The sequence below is a fragment of the Bubalus kerabau genome, chromosome 3 (assembly GCF_029407905.1).
Source record: "Bubalus kerabau isolate K-KA32 ecotype Philippines breed swamp buffalo chromosome 3, PCC_UOA_SB_1v2, whole genome shotgun sequence".
Lineage (NCBI taxonomy): Eukaryota > Metazoa > Chordata > Mammalia > Artiodactyla > Bovidae > Bubalus > Bubalus kerabau.
In genome coordinates, this window is record NC_073626.1 from 86,275,500 (window position 1) to 86,291,684 (window position 16,185).

General features: G+C 36.9%; 1 protein-coding gene across 8 annotated transcripts in view; it reads left to right on the forward strand.

Moving 5' to 3' along the window:
* Positions 1–16,185, forward strand: part of FIGN (fidgetin, microtubule severing factor) — a 131,709-nt gene that overhangs the window by 12,699 nt on the left and 102,825 nt on the right. For 2 of the 8 annotated variants that reach the window (XR_008711890.1, XR_008711892.1), the window contains one exon: positions 470–2,314. The exons of 5 other annotated variants lie outside the window; for them this stretch is intronic. The gene's annotated coding sequence lies outside the window, so the exon portion shown is untranslated. Of the gene's footprint in view, positions 1–469; positions 2,315–16,185 lie in introns of those variants that run through there. One more of the 8 variants, XR_008711889.1, reaches the window with a different exon arrangement.

The following is a 16,185-nucleotide window of genomic DNA, read 5'->3' on the forward strand; positions in this document are numbered from 1 at the left end:
CGACTAGTAAGTTTGAGTCACTTAAATCTTATTGGTGGCCCACCAGCAGCAGAATGAAAAGATTTTTTGTTTCTGTTTAAGGAACTCTAGATATTGCCTTGGAAATAATGAAGGAAGTTCAAGGACCATTTATCACTTTGTTAAGCCCTTTAGGAGGGATGGAAACCATTCATTAAATATGCTTACTAATTGGTTACAAGCAAATGTGTCAGCAATTCTAAGTTGATGAGTGTTAGTTAGCCAGTGCTTTTTTCCTGTAAGATATATAAATAGACTAACAAGAAGATTAACTTAAGCACCAATGAAGTGAGGGGATTCAAATCTCTTAAAAAATATGTCAAAATTATAGATCTGTATGAAAGTTGAATGTTTATCAAACTGGAAGCAACTCCATCTTTTCTCTATTTATCCCTAACTAATCTTTGTTTATCTTCTTTTTACTCCCTGGAATGTTCTTCTCCTCCACCAGTTGAAAACCTACCAGGACTTTGACATCTAGCTCAAATGTTGCATCACCTATGAAAACTTCTTGAGCCACCCTACTCAGGATCCATTTGACATCTGCTTTAGATGCTCTAAGCACTTAAAAAAAAAAAATCTCCTTTCAGTCATTTGCCATGTTTCTTCCTCTGTAGCTTGCTGTGCATTTGTATTTCTTGATTATGAAACTGTAAACTCCTTGAGAGCAGAACACATCTAATTCATTTTTTCATCTCCTCAACATGTGTGTACAGTGCAGGACCTATAATAGATGCTCAATAAATGTTTGGTGAAGTGAATCGATAAAAGCTGTCACTTGGTTCATCTTTTCTTAATCTTGAAAAAATTGGAAGAGGCTTTTTAAAGTACTTAAAAACAGATCTATTAAAATTGTGTATTTCATTAAAACTGAAATTTCTATATTCTTTAATCACGAAAGACTTTATAATCTTATAATTCTGAAAAATAGTTGTATAATTATATACCCAAAAAAGAGCTTATAGTCATTTGTTCTGTTTTCATATCTCTGGATACGAGAGCGTTAAAGCTATTTTATAAAAGCAGAACATTATAATGATATGTAATAAAAATCTGCAACCAATTTCAATTATAGGCAGTAGCACATGACTTCCAATCACATATGCTTTTCAGATATGCTTTACCTATTTAAATATTTTTGCTTTCGTGTTTGTAGTCAGAAAAATTTGAGGGTATCGAATCATAAAATATTAGGCACGGGGACTTCCAAATCAACTTCTTGCCAACATAGGGTTGATTGGCACTTGGTTATTCAGCCTTTGGTTGAACATGGGAAATCAGCACCTCCTAAGGCCTTTCTTTCTATTTTGTCCTTTCTCAGATAAATAGGCATTGTACAAATATGTGCCTGGCAGTACTCAAAACAGATTTCCTTGGTAACATGATGGTATTTAGGGTGCTAAGATATGAGATGCAAACTAGCTGATTTACAATTAATATGATAACTTTCATTGATGCTGTAGTTTGTAAATGCCTTTGATTAACACTTTAATTGACATACTTTTGTTTCATATTTAGTGTTGGATGCTAGTCATTTATTTTGTACTAAATACTGGGCCGCAGACAATTTAGCTGGAGTTACCCCAGTGACCCTGTCTTCTAGTGGTTCAAATGTATTACCGCTCAGTTTGTGTATTTGTGGAAGGGTCAGTTTATTTCTTAAACCTGTCACTAATGTTACAACATATAGCATTACAAAATTTTCTAAGGGAAATCCAATTTGAGCAAATGTTGAAATTGTAATGTGTTAGTCAACAGTATTTTACAAAGTCTCTCTTTTATATTTGTGTATTTGAACCTAAAGATAGATGTACCAGAGAAAAGTACCTGTTCACATTGCTGCATGAAAGAACTCAGAAAAAACAAAGGCTCTATTGTCATACTTCTAAAAACACAGTTTAACTAAGGAAACCTATAACCTTTAGTGAAAGCTCACTGGTTTTCTTCTAATATGGACTCTTCAAATCTGAAAAGTTCTAGATGCTATCTTACCACTTAATATTGAAATCTAGGTTGATCTCATATACTCCATGTAAGAGAAAATATCTCCAGTGCTGATTGTTAAACCTGAATTATTACAAAGATACACTGTTAAGTGAGCCACAGGGAACAAATGTTGTTTAGTCAATTCCATGAAAACAACTGCACCTTCAACAAAGAGCTTCAATAGTAAAGAAGTGTAGTACATTAGAAGTAGAATAATAAAGATTGTGAAACAGTAGGTGAAAAGTAGCAAGAGTGTTTTTGCAGTTTGACTGCAATAATCTCTTTAGTTCTTTTAGTTAAATTAGCTTTTCTGGAAACCAGTAATCTCCAAGCAAGTTAAAATTGCTTAACTATAAATTGAAATCCATAAGGTTGAGAGGAACACTATGAATTATAAAACCTTTATGATGGTGGCTTGCCAACAACCAAACTAAATCAAGGGAGGATTTAAAAGACATAGGCTTAAAATTCTGCCTGATTAAAATCAGGAAGTTGGGGGATTTTAAACTAAATAAGAAATACCCATGCAGATTCTTCACATCTAAAATGTCAGCCATGTTTCCGTAGTCTTCTCATAGGAAAAAAAAGGGTGATTCCCCAGAGAGGGTAGTAATGTATGTTGATGGTCACTAAATATGAGCCGTGGTTAAAAGTCACGGTCAATAGTTTCTTTTGTTGCTATTCATTTTTTTTTTCCTTGCCCTCATAAGCATAACTGCCAGCTGTTAATCATTGAATTTTTTGTTAGATCTACACATGGCAATTCTTGAAGAATGTGAAGCTGTAATTGTCCTTTTGGCTTAAAATCGGAAATAAAATTATTTCAGGTGAATACAGCTCTGTGCTTGTATATGTATGAGTATTCGGAAGAGAAACCTATGAAAGAGTTGACAGCATTGATAGCTCTTTCATTCTGAATGGGCCAGTTAGTAGCGCCATACAGATACCATCTAAGTGAGCCAATTTAAATCTCTCCAAATTCTTAACTAAGTGGCCCAGGTCTATCTGAGAGGTGGTAGTTATTTGTCCCTTAGGTGATCCATTCTGGCATGACATTCAGTAAACAAGATTTATGAGGAATTAATTAAAACTGAATTAGTTAAAATTGAAATTGGATATTAAAGTATATAGTTCCCCCTAAATTGACTTGGATACATTTGTCAGACATGCATGAAAAGAATTTTTAAAATAGATTCTTTGCATTAGAATAAAGACTAGTCACAGATAAGCCAGTTAAAATTTGCTCGCCTGATAGGATTGTTTTCCTTGAATGACTGGCCACACCTTCTTTTAGCACTCCCCTCTTTGTCCAGGGTTTAGTCTCATCATGCACATGTCCTTGAAGAAATGTAGCATCTTTCACAAGATTTTGTACAAGTGAAATCAGATACCAGTTTTTATTGCAGAGCTGAGCCTACAAATGTTTCTCTTTAAAGACGTTTTTAATAGAAACAGTAAGGTATAAATCATTTAAGCAATTACCTGGACATTGTGGAGATGGGGCTTGGCTTGTTCTGTAGCCCCAGATGTTTCCAGATTCCAGTAATAACTCGGCCCAGATATTTACAGCTTAATTTTCTGTGCATGTGCACTTGTCCACAAATGGCTCCTACTTCCCATTTTCTGTTGGACAACTGGGCCACTTAGAGGTACAGAAAGTGATTTCAGCGTGGGTGGTGACAAACATTAATGGTTATAATAAGTTGCTTCTGGAAACTTTGATCACTTAAAAAAATAGGCTAATTCTTAGAGGATTTTATACTAAGAAATAAATTATTAAATGGCATTTTCCTTTACAGATGGAGGTGGGGGGAATAACGTCTCCCCATCCCTCAGAATTATATTCAGCCTTGATCTACTGTGTGATAAAAGTAATTTTTTTTTTTTTAATGTGTCTTCTGGCACTGGTTGAGTTATCATGCAGGCTGCTAGTTTTCTTTGCATTACTACTCCACAGTTTCTCTTGTTCTTACTAGAAACTAAACAAATGGAAAATAATGATTGGTAACCATCTGCTGTGCAGAAACTTCACATAGAGCAGTTAACTCTATTTTATAAAACAAGACCAAATGAGTGAATTATACTGTTGCCAGTAAATAGCAACATGAAGTAGAGCGTTCCTTTGGACAAAGCAGGAGCATAGGGAGCCAGCATTTATTATGGGAAGTCAGTTGGGTGGGCTGTGGGGTTGAATGTGGTCCAGGCATTTATATGTGTGTGGGTGTGTGTGTGTGTGTGTACTGCACTGTGTGAAGAGAATGGTCGTTTCCTCTCTACCTGTACCTCGTGTCTCCATTCTTGCCCTCATAATTCCAATCAAGTGAATCAAAGCAATGCATATGCAGATAAATCAGTTCAGTCACATCGTCCTACATCTTTTTGTTTGCTTAAAAAAGTCAGAATCCGTAAAGCCATAGAGAATAAAGATTTATAAAAGTATGTAGGCTTCAGATCGGAATCGTGTTTTTTTCCTCACCTATACATATTATAATGACTAGAGGCTAGCCAGTTGGGCTTTAAATCATTCTCTGGTCTTATCCTTTGCCTAAAGAATACTGGGAATCAGATTGAGTATATGTCCAAAAGATATTGACAGGCAATGATTATTCATATAGTTGCTGTTGAAGTATGCATGCTATATTGAGGGAGGACATGTAATGGAGTAGACAGAAGCAAGTGGTTACAAAGAATTTATTCAAATGGACCAGGTAATACTTGATTTTATAGGTGTCCATATAATCAATCAGTCTCTTTCTCTCTCCCTTTCTCCATCTATAAAACCTGTTTATCAATGTACTTAGACATTCAAAACATACATATTCTCTCTACCTTTCACTTACTCGATACTGGGGTTTTGCCATACAGCAAGAAAAGTTGTTTAAAATGGGCAGTATATTGAGTTCAAAGGACCCATACAGTTCATAAATTCTCTGGTGTCTACTGGATTTTTCATCAGGGAGACTTCCAATAAAAATGATCTATTTTAGAAATAATATTGTTTAGTAGGTTGAAATGTGGTGTAATAAAATTAGACCTTCAGTCTTCTAAAGTTACTACTTAGATGGCACCCTTGGGATGGTAAAATGGCTGTATAAGCAGATGAATCAGACAGCTCCACTGATGGGTACATTTGTCAGTCTCTGTTACAGATATAATATATTCTTATATCTGTAATCCTGACACTGTTACATCCAAATGAAATCAACATGAGGTTGTCATCTTTAAGCAAATATGTTAAGTGTTGTCTTTTGTGCTTTGGATTTGAAAGAAAGGGGCCCAGGGGAGGCCGCATCATGCAAATGGAACAAATCCCATTTCTTCTGAGCTGTGCTGTTTTCCCCTCCATGGCAGCTGGCTGTGTTATCTTTGTGTGTTTCTCTGAGTGCTGACAATTCTTTCAGTGATCTAAGTTAGGGCACATTAGAAAGTGGAAGCAGCTGTCTGTCGCTATACTGAGAGACGTGTTTGCTCTACTGCAAAGATGAAGGACCATGAATCCTTGACACACTCCCCCCTCTCCCCCCTGTACTTTCCAACATGATCAACATTCAGACGCACAGATTGTCTGCTTGGACAGTTTTTTGTTCTGACTGACAGCATCTGGCATAGACAAATTTAAAAATACATAGCATGCCATGCTTGGAATTGGAACATCCCTTCTTTATTAATCTTCTCATTTAAACCATTCATTTACATTTCAAGAAAGGTTACAGCTTGATATGGTTGAAACGTTGATTTTTAAATGAATAACCTTCTAATGAAATGTCTTGAATGAGTACCAAGCAGCTAGTGTTCATTAAAAATTACACCCGATTAACACGGCCTTGAGAGCCTGAGAGGAAAGGGATTTCTTATTGTTTTAATCCACAGTGCAATCCAGTGTTTACCTTTCTGGCACAAAGCGAATAGAAATGATGCCTGTACTTGCAACACTTGTGATATTGAACACAACTATGATATCACCCTTAAGCCGACAAAACACTTGGCCTTGTTTAATCAGCTTTCTTTCCCTTGGAAAACCCCTAGAGTGTTAAAAAAAAAAAAAACCACCAAAATATGCCTCGTTCAGATCCTCTCTGTCTCCACATCCCACCTTCTCCCCAGCCCAAAATACTGTGTCTCTATGCCCATATCAGAAAAAAAAAAAAAAAAAGACCGGTATGTTTTCAGATGGAAAAGTGGTAGAAAAATGCCTTTAGATTAAACATTCCCCCTGACCCCAGGATGGTGGATATACATTTGTTTGTCTGCATGACTTTAGTAATAGGAAAAAAAAGTGCAAAAATCACTCAATTTCTCTGCCTCTTGTCAACCCCTCCAACACACTCAACATTTCTTACCTATTTTCAATTCCACAGTCAACCTTAGCAACATGCTTGTCTAGCATTTATGTAAAAATAATATGAAAATTGACCATATCAGTCAGTCTGTAGGCTTTGAGTCCAGAGGTGGGGGTGGGATGGGGGAAGGAAGGAATCCTCCTTTCATCCTACATTCTAGACTTCTCATATCACTGCAGATTTCAGCTATCAGTACTCAACTGCCAGTGTGGCTGAAACAGTTCTAAGGGGTGTATGGAGGGAGGGCTGGTGCAGAATTATTATTTTCTGTTTTTAAAAAAACTGCTCAAGTGCTAGGTAGTAAATATGTAAAGCAAGCATGCTGGTTAACTTGGGAGAATAGGCTTCAGAGAGAAGTTCAATTAACAATTGTAGGCAGAAGAAGTGATGTATTTCTTCAGCACGTGTAAGGGGTCATTTGCTTTAGGATACATTTTGGTGAATTTGAGAGAAATAGATGCTGAAATAAAAATGAAAACAGATTACAGTTTCATATCAAAGGCACTTTTACATTCTTGGATATGAGGGGGAAATGACACATTTTACTCCATGGATTATATATTATTTTTAAATTTTGCTATTTTGTGTGTTGTGAACTTACTTCATTTAAACCATTCATTTAAATAAAATAAATCTTGGAAATTAATGTTATCTTTGAATCTAGAATCAGCTTATCACTTCACCCCTCAGCCTAGATCTGGGCTCTAGAAATTAAAGTGGACACTGTTTGGTTGCTGTTTTTCTTTTCTTTCTTTCTTTTTTCCCCCAAGAAACTAATCGCAAGGGATCAAATCACAGTATATCAGTTCCAGTATTTTGATTGCCAGTAAATGTTTTATAATTAACATTTTAAATATAAATTACTTCATTTGTTATTTTCCATTTTGATTTTTTTTTTAATGATCAGGTTTTAAAGGTGGTGTCAATGTGCATCTGTAAGCAAACTGGGAATGCTTTGGAATACACAATTCCCTTGTGTAAAAAGTCAGGTTTAGCAGTAATGCTTTTAATCTGGACTTGTACAGGATTCAGAAGCATCCATAGATCTGCTCCAGTAATTACCATACCCCAAGTGGCACTGGAAGAGACATTTGCCTAAAAACTTGATGTCTTCATTACGCTGTTTACATTTTAATTAGAAACATGAAAATTACTGATTCATACAGACAACTATAGTTTAAGTGGTTTCGTTTACCATCCAATAAATCATAAAAAAAAACCCACAGTTGGCATAAATAGTTTACTAGGAATCATTCATGGGAATAATGTGTTGGCACTATAAGCTGCTTAAAATATGTTTTTATTTTACCAGAGGTAGAATTTGCATATAAATTAAAGAATGGCATTTTAAGTTGACAGTCATTTATGCAGAATACCACCCACATGCAAATACATATATGGGTGGGTGTGTATACTTTCTGTGAGTTTATAGAGTTTTGCAGTATTGTGGATGTGCACATGTACCCAGCCTAGTCGATCAGTTGTTTGTTAAAATGCACGGCCTTTTTTAAAATCCATTCAGAAATGTGGGTGTTCTAAATCTGTCCATCCACAAACACATCTTTTATCTGATAGGTAATATCAACTTTGCACTAAGGAAAAATGTTTATTTGTTGTATGCATATGTCTCGAAAAGGAATTGCCGTTGCATTTGCTCTTTCCTTCCTCTTTCCTCTCTCTTTCATTCTCCCCTAATTTCTGCATGTACCTGTCAACACCGCTGCCCTAACATCGCTTCCACTCCAAGTGGCTAGACTGAAGCAGGGTGGCTGTCAGAGTCCATTCCTGAGTCAGCAGCACGACCATTGCCTGAATCTTGCCACAGTCACTCATCCAGTTTTCCCCTCCCCAGGGGACAAGTGTCCTCCTCATCAGTGAAGAGGAATGACCCTTCTGTCTGGCATGCTCAAAATCCCGAATCTCCCCACTTCAGTTCGTGAGTTCAAATCCCCCCTCCTGGATACAGGGCTGGGACTCCGGCTAATGACTGAGATGCAGAGGGTCAGCGCACTGGTGAGCTGGAGTGCTGAGGCATTGTGCAAGCTGAGTTGTACATTTTTCCCTTAAGTGTACAGACTCTTCGTCCCCTCCACTCCCCTCCCAAACCCTTTACTATAGATCAATATTATGCAAAAACGAGCCAGGAAGAGCTACAGCCATTAAAAGCCATTTTTCTTTTCCTCATCTTTGTTAGAAAGGTATTGACCATGGCTCAAGAAACCTCTTTTGTATTTTGCTTATTGTTTTGTAGTTGAACGGAAGCAGACAGTAAAGTTCGTATTTTAGGCCCATACTTATTTTACATTTTAGGCCCATGGGCTATAGGTAAAAATGAATTCTAAAAAATACTACATAGGAGGAAGAATCTACACATGGGTGTTCCACTTGAAATGTCAGCAGCCATGGTTTCAAACTTCTGAATGTGAATGTGTTACACTGAGGCCCCAGCTAACTGCATGATGCGATTTTCTGGGAATTCATGGGAATAAAAGGAATTCTCACAAGGTGGCTTCAGTTGATAGATTTGTGCTTCATTTCTGCATTTTTGGCGTGTCTTTTTTAAAGTTCTAGGGGGTTGCCAAAGTTTTAAGATGCTAATCAGTTATTTTGTGTAGTTCACAAAATTTTAGATTTTAATGAAAAATCATGAGGAATATTTTCACCGTCATCAAAGAAATTGGTCCAGGTAACCCGACTGAGACTTTTAAAAACAGTTCTTAATGCTTTGCAGTTACCGGGCAGAGTCCCTGAGCACATCACTTACCGGAGTAGTGAATTCATGGGCATATGCTCATTGGTTTGTTTGGCTATGCCTCTTTTTGTTGTGCGGGCGGGGGCAGGCAGGGCACTTAATAGGCCTCAGTATTTCCAAGAGGTGATTAGATCCAACAGTCGATGTCGGTAAGGACAGAAACATGCCGCTGCCTTGTACACGTGGCAAAATTCGAATAGTTCTGTGCTGTCTGGTAAATCCCGTCTGCTTTATGCAGTGTGGCCCGAAACAGTTGTGTGGTGAGGGAATTCTGGCTGCTGGCCAGCCATTGACTATGAGATCCTGGGTACCTGAGAGCTTATCAGGTCTTTCGCTTTGTAAAAGAAAAAAGTGATGAAAATGTTGGTAAACTGCCATGAAGGTTTAAGGCTGCTGGAACAAGGAGCCGTGTAATCAGATTGGAAAATGGAGCGCGGGATTCTCTGCATGGAGAGCAGCCGTCTGTGGACCCCGTGAGCTGCTGTGCGGGTGCCCGAGCTGACCACGTTATTAGCAAATCAGCTTGTTTGCGGCAGCAGCAGGGTGGAAAAGACCAGAGCTGGTGATGGTATGTAACGGAGGGAGAGCTCTTGCATGGCACAATCTCATCAGCTTGCAATTAGCTCGGGCTCTACAGTCACCTTCTTCATTTTCTGCTCCCCCACCCCACCCCCTTTGTGTTAATACCTTGCACTTTAAACAATTAAGTAAGGGAAGTAATCCTTCAAGCAAGTCAAAGCCATCCTTTAATTTTATCACCCTGCTGAAAAAGTATCAGGTGGTCCATTGGTCTTCATCAGATGCTGGAAATTCTCCGGCTCACTGTAGCATAGAGAGGGGCTTTAACCAACTGGTTTTTGAGATAATCTTTCACATATCTTGGCAAGGGGGGCAGAAAACGGTATAGCATTCAAACTAGCATTGAAGTTAAAATTAATGTGAGGGGGCATTACAAGTACCTTTTGGTTTATATACAGTAGTGAATCTGTTTTATATTTTTAATAACCAGAGGCAGTCTGTGTGTGTGTGTGTGTGTGTGTGTGTAAGAGAGAGATCTGTGTGTATATATCTCATCTGTAAAATCCTTTCTGCTATTTATTTAGGCATTTCTATACAGCACCTTTCTGAAGGCTCTGATGACACAGCCACTTGTAGTGATAATTCCACTATTTCACCTTTAGCGAACTTGATTCACTAAGGTTTAAAAGAACAAGGATATCATTGCCGATCATATGTGTTACGTGTTAATCCTTTAAAATAAAATTCAGATCATGTGGGGGAGAGGTGAGAAGAGCATAGGTTTGCAAAATCAGTGTTCTAGTTTTATATATTACTTAATTCAAGGACAGCGACTTCTTAGATACTGCTTAAAAAAGACTTTATCTAAATAAAATATATCTTATAATAATATTACTTAAGCTACCTTATATCAGTTTATCTCTTCCAGAAAGCTTCTGCTAAAATATTATCCATGATATGGTATGGTTTATTAGCAGTTTGTCATAAGATAGAAAATGGAAATTATTTCATGAATGTTTCCTTTAGAAAGCAGCATAGAGAATGATAATGTGAATTTGCTTTTAATGGTTATTAAGGGATTAATTGGAATATTTTAAGTGCTTTTTCTCAAAAATAGTAAATTCCTTTCTGGGGGTCGTTTGTGGTAATAAAAATGAACAGTGATAATATTGTTGATGTTTGATTACATTAGTATCATATTTGAATTCTCTCCATGTTGTCAACATAAGAATTTATTTGCCCTTATTAAATGACTCAATAATACTGATAAACTCTGTCTTATTTTTCCCTTCAGAAAAAAAAAATAGCAATTTATGACCAATCGTTTGGATTCAGGATTTTTTTTTTTAATTTAACACAGAATTCAGAAAGGTTAACTGTTCATGTACTAATGCTGTGTGAAAGAGAACATGACTTCTGTTTTGCTATACTTATTTGATTGTATGTCTTATTTTTGTCTTTGGAGGAATGAATTGTTTGATAGAGAATGAGAACAGGTAATACAAAGTGCATTTAAACTTAGGTAAGCTTCTAAGTTTGCCTAAGGGTTTTGCTGGTGTTGCATCAATGTGTTCTTTTATGTGTGTGTTTTGAACTTTTTTTGTCTTTAATTAAAAAACTGGATTAAAAGAAACATACATCATCTACACACATCTTATGCTGCAGAGATTCACTTTATATTCTTTTAGAGGACAAACTCCATTAGATATGCACTTACTGTACATTGGATTGTAAATCTTACAATTTAATGGTAATTCAGTGAGCAGTTATTGCTTCAGTGGCCTTTTTTCTTTCTTTTTTGTCCCATCTCACTTGTGAAATAGGGTTACCCTTTACAAGTGTCACATCCGTAGATTCATCTTTTGTACTTTGTAGTTGTTCCTGGTGCATCATTCTTAAGTTTAAAAAAGAAAGGCAAAGCAATGATGGAGGGACCATGTGGTGGGTGAGGAGTGTGAGAAGTGAATGTGTGTGTGTGTGTGTGTGTGTACAGCAGGGGGAGGTGTATAGAATGAGGGGTATCATACTCAATGCTACTGAAAGAGACAGACAGAGTACCCAAAAAGATACAGGAACTCTAGCAACAGAATACCCAGGACTGTTAGCATCAGTCTAATAGATTAATGTCTTTTTCTAAATATGCATTTCCTCTAATCTCATTCTCAATCTAATGTTTAGTTTTCCTTAACAGATTGCATTCTGCACTCACGTTCCTGGAAGTAGAAATGATATCTGATTGGTACAAGTCTCTTTTCCTTACTTACATTGTTAATATTCTTATCCTTTTTGGACATTGAAATACTTCTTTTTTGTAGAAACAATATACACATTCATAAAAAAAATTATAAAGGGATTCTCCTTTTGAAGATAATGAGTTCTTTTCAGGAACTGCAGGTTACATGGCGCACAAATGAGCTCTAAGTGGGGGGATTTAAAGTCCTGCTACAGCATTTAATTTCTTGAGGAGAGGAGTTCAGTTCAAGGTTAGTCTGTTATTGTGGCACTGGCAACTACTTCTCGCGTCCCTGTTCTTCTGCCAGCAGTTCTGCACAAAAGACAGTCATTTTTATTTAATACGCAGGGAGGTATTAATCATTGCAGTATTTTCTTGCAAAAATTTATCTTATCATATTCATTGTTTCACTACCCATGACAATAATAGGTGTTTAATTACTCAATAAGAGCCACTTATAGATTCCATTTTTCCTGTGAGCTGGACAAATGGTATTGATTTTGTACTTTGATGCAACATGAAACTGTATTAAACACAATTAGAATTCCAAGGCTGGTAAAATGTACATTTGTTATGGTAACTGGACTTGCTTTGAGGATCGGCAAGCATCTTCTAAATCAGGCGATGCCTTTGGTGTAAAAAGGATATTTGATTTTTATTGCTGCTCTGTGGTTAAATTGAATGCTCTTTTTTTTCCCTTCATGTTGTGTGAATGTGTGTATGCATGTGCACAAGTGTGTAGGTTTCAGTTTTAGTGGAGCAATAAAGAGTTTGTATGAAATGAAAAGATTTGAAGTGGATGGTTCTTTGTAGTCAGACAAACCATTGTGTACAGGTGAACACTGCCTCTGTGTAATCTTGTAATTGTGTCTCTTGAGCTAATGCTCTAGGTCTTTATTTTACCAATAAATAAGTTATTACCTGGGGTGAGGGTGGGAACTGTACGCGATGAAATGGCACCTTCATCTCATGCTGGATTCTGGTTTACTTCCTTTTAAGGTGATGAGGAAGACCTCCAAATCCCTGTTGTGTCATAAGTTAAACATTGGGTTTTGTTAAAATTGGAGCTAAATCAAACCTTTCATTTAGCTGACACTGTTATGTCACAGTCAGGCAGCGTGAGATCTTACGTAGAACTAAGCTCAGTTCTGTTCTGTAGCACTAGTGCAAGTCGGCCTGGGTTTTGCTTTCTCTTGCCTTTCACAAACACGTTTCCACCTGAAGCTGGTACATCTAAAAATTCTAAAACCGTAATTTAAGAGGACTCTCTTTTTCAGTGTGTTAATTGCCTATGATTTTCAGCTCCATGCAGATTTATTTCCTGTGGAGGAAGGTCATTTAGCCTTACCAAAATAAAAAGCAAAATAAACCAAGGACAGTCCAGAGGTTGCTTAATCTTCATATTTTTCACTAATGTGTAGCTTGTATACTTGCTAAATCTTCCTTTGTATTTCTAAGCACTGTAGACCTCCAAACTGGAATTTCAGTTTTGGAGAATTGTATGAATGACTGTTAGCCTCAGGAAATGTAGAGGTTGCTCACTGGCACAATTGCTTTCTGCATCAGGGGGATATTTTATTATCAGAACTCTAATGATTACTGCTGGAACATTAATTGATCTCACTGCTTTGGAACAGAATTTTAAAAATTTGTGTAGCAGGCACACAACTGTAGGAAAGATTCTACGAGTACTTCTCATTTGCTTCATGCTACAGAGACAGTTGCAGTCAGTGTGTTAGTTTTAATCGAACATTCTTTATTCAGTTAATATTTGTATTGTTATTTTCCTTATGGGCTATCATATGACAGCATATGTTAGCATTTTGTAAAGCAGTGAGAAAATAAATATAAATAACAGTTTACATCTGGCCTGTGTGTTTCTTTCTTTTTTTTTTTTTTCTTGTCCTCCTGGAACTTCCAAGAGTGAGAGAAAAAATAAATTGATAGGCCTGCCCATTTTAAAACACTATTCTATTTTTTGCTCATAGATATGAGAAGAAAAGCCAACTGTGATTCCAGAAGCATGTGGTGTGTGTTTATTTTGCTTTATTGGGGCTGGGCACATACTGGAAAGAGGGGTTTTCTGTGCTAGTGGAATCTGAGGTCTGTAAAGCCCTGTGCAGATAGATCCTCGATCATGTAGCACATTGCTCCTTGGGCTCAGCAGCTCAGTGGGGAATGTAGTTTTTAATGGGGAATCAAACTTTGGAGGGGATAAAAAGAATAGTAGTAGTTTCCAAACCTTTGACCTTTCTCCTACATATTACAACCAAGGTCCTGTTGATTCTCTGACTTTGGGTCCTGGGTGCCTAGCGATTGGTTTGTATCCTTTCCAAATGTACTGTTGTGTGTTTTATAGTTCTCCTTAGACAGATCATTTAATTATTGAGTAATGTGAGTGTAGTTTCAATTATCACATGTAATTAGCTAGTTGCAAAGTGGATTACGTCAAGAAATGGTATGAAGGCTGTTTCATGGCTAAGTATTACTTTTTGGGTATATTTTCGCTGCAAAGAAGAGTGCATGGTTGCTAAGGAGTATCTGGATTTGGATGGGGGCTGCACAGTTCACTTTCCTGCAAGGCAGATGTGTTCCGTTACTGTGTTTGCCAAGGTCCAAGTTGGGTGGTGCAAATGGAAATTTGGCTGAAGCCAAGTCCTCAGTATGGCACTTGGGTTGTGCGAAGACTGACACTCAAGTAGGAAGAAAGCCATCTCCATTTTCACAGTCCTTTTCCTCAAATATGGTTTTCCCTGCTGTTTATAGCCTGCTCACTCCTCTCTTTAAAGTAGGAGCTGGGTCTGATGATCTTCTGATTATTTCTAGCTGTAAGGTTTTTGATTCCATAATGTCTCACGGCAATCATTCATACAGATAGTAATATCTGATCTGCTTTATTTTCTAGATGAGAATAGCAAAAATGATACCAAAAGTTGGTTATAATAGGTTTTATCTCTTATTAGCAAGGAGCTCAATCTCTCCTAGTGGGGGAAAGCTAGGTTCACAAAACTAATGCATTTTCTTCAAGCTTTACTTATGCTGGCATTAACATCAGTCACACCCATCCTGAATCAGTTGACCACGTATTTGACTAGGCAAGCCAGTCATTTCAACTCAAGGATCAACTGGAGAGACCTGAATAGAGGATATCTTGGAATCTTCAGGAGAAATCCATTTTGAGAACTTTACATTTGTTATCTTGCCTTATAGAAACTTTCTACATCCCTGTGAACAATAAATATAGTCTGTATGCAGCGATAGCTTTTTAAGTATTTGTATCATAAGTAACTTCTGAAGCCCTTTAACTTTCTTCCTTTGGGACAACGTAGTCTTCTTTGTGGAAGCATTCATTGTCTCCAGTGTGTTAATACATCTACCTTCTTTTCCTTTTTCTGCCCTTGCAGAACTCAGCCTCCCTCCCTCCAAACCTCGACACTGCCCACCCTTCCCTACTGTCCAGCAGAGTCCTCCTAACCTTTCAGCTGTCTGAATAAAGAATCAATAAGACTATTAAAGCCATTTGGAACTTTTTAAAAAAGAGAAATAATATTTTAATTACTCCTGACATGCCAGTTTGAAGCCCATATCCTCCTTTATGACAGTTCAGTTTAGAAACTACATTGCTTCATTTCAGTAACTTTATTACCATTTGTCTCAGAGATTGCTGTTTCGCCTTGGCCACAGATTTCATCAGTTGCCCGGTTCACCTTTGTCCACACTATACTTGTGAAATGACCTCGTCCGTTAGTGCTTGTCAATAGTAAATTGCTATATTCTGCACCTAGAAACACACCAAATGACTACAACTCTTTATTGAATAACTGAGTTTATACTTAATTTTTTAAAATTAAAACTTAACTGGAATTGTCTTAATTACTGCTAATACCAATTAATTAAGGTGCTGGTTAGGGTTGGCTATTGCAGACGTCATTATTTTTGGTAGTAGGAATGATGAGCATGGAGTACTGTTCATGTTCTTATGATGAGAATGTTTTCTTTGGTGTTGCCCCCCTCTAATTTTCTAACTCATCTTCCAAAATGACAGTGTGAAATACTCAAGGTTCAATTATTCTGATGACATCATATTCATTTTCTTTTCAAGAATTCTCAGTGACTGCATCATCTCTTCGCAGAAGCTCTTTTTAAATGCTAAGAAATCTGTGCTCTTACAATATACAAAAATCATAATCAATATCAAAATGTGGCTTCTTTTCCTAGCAATAATTATTAAAAGAATCTTAAATATAATTTTGTTTTGAATAAATGACTGTAACAATGTATTGGGGAATACTCAAATTTATGATTATATCAAGACTAGATGTAACTCTGTTAAATAC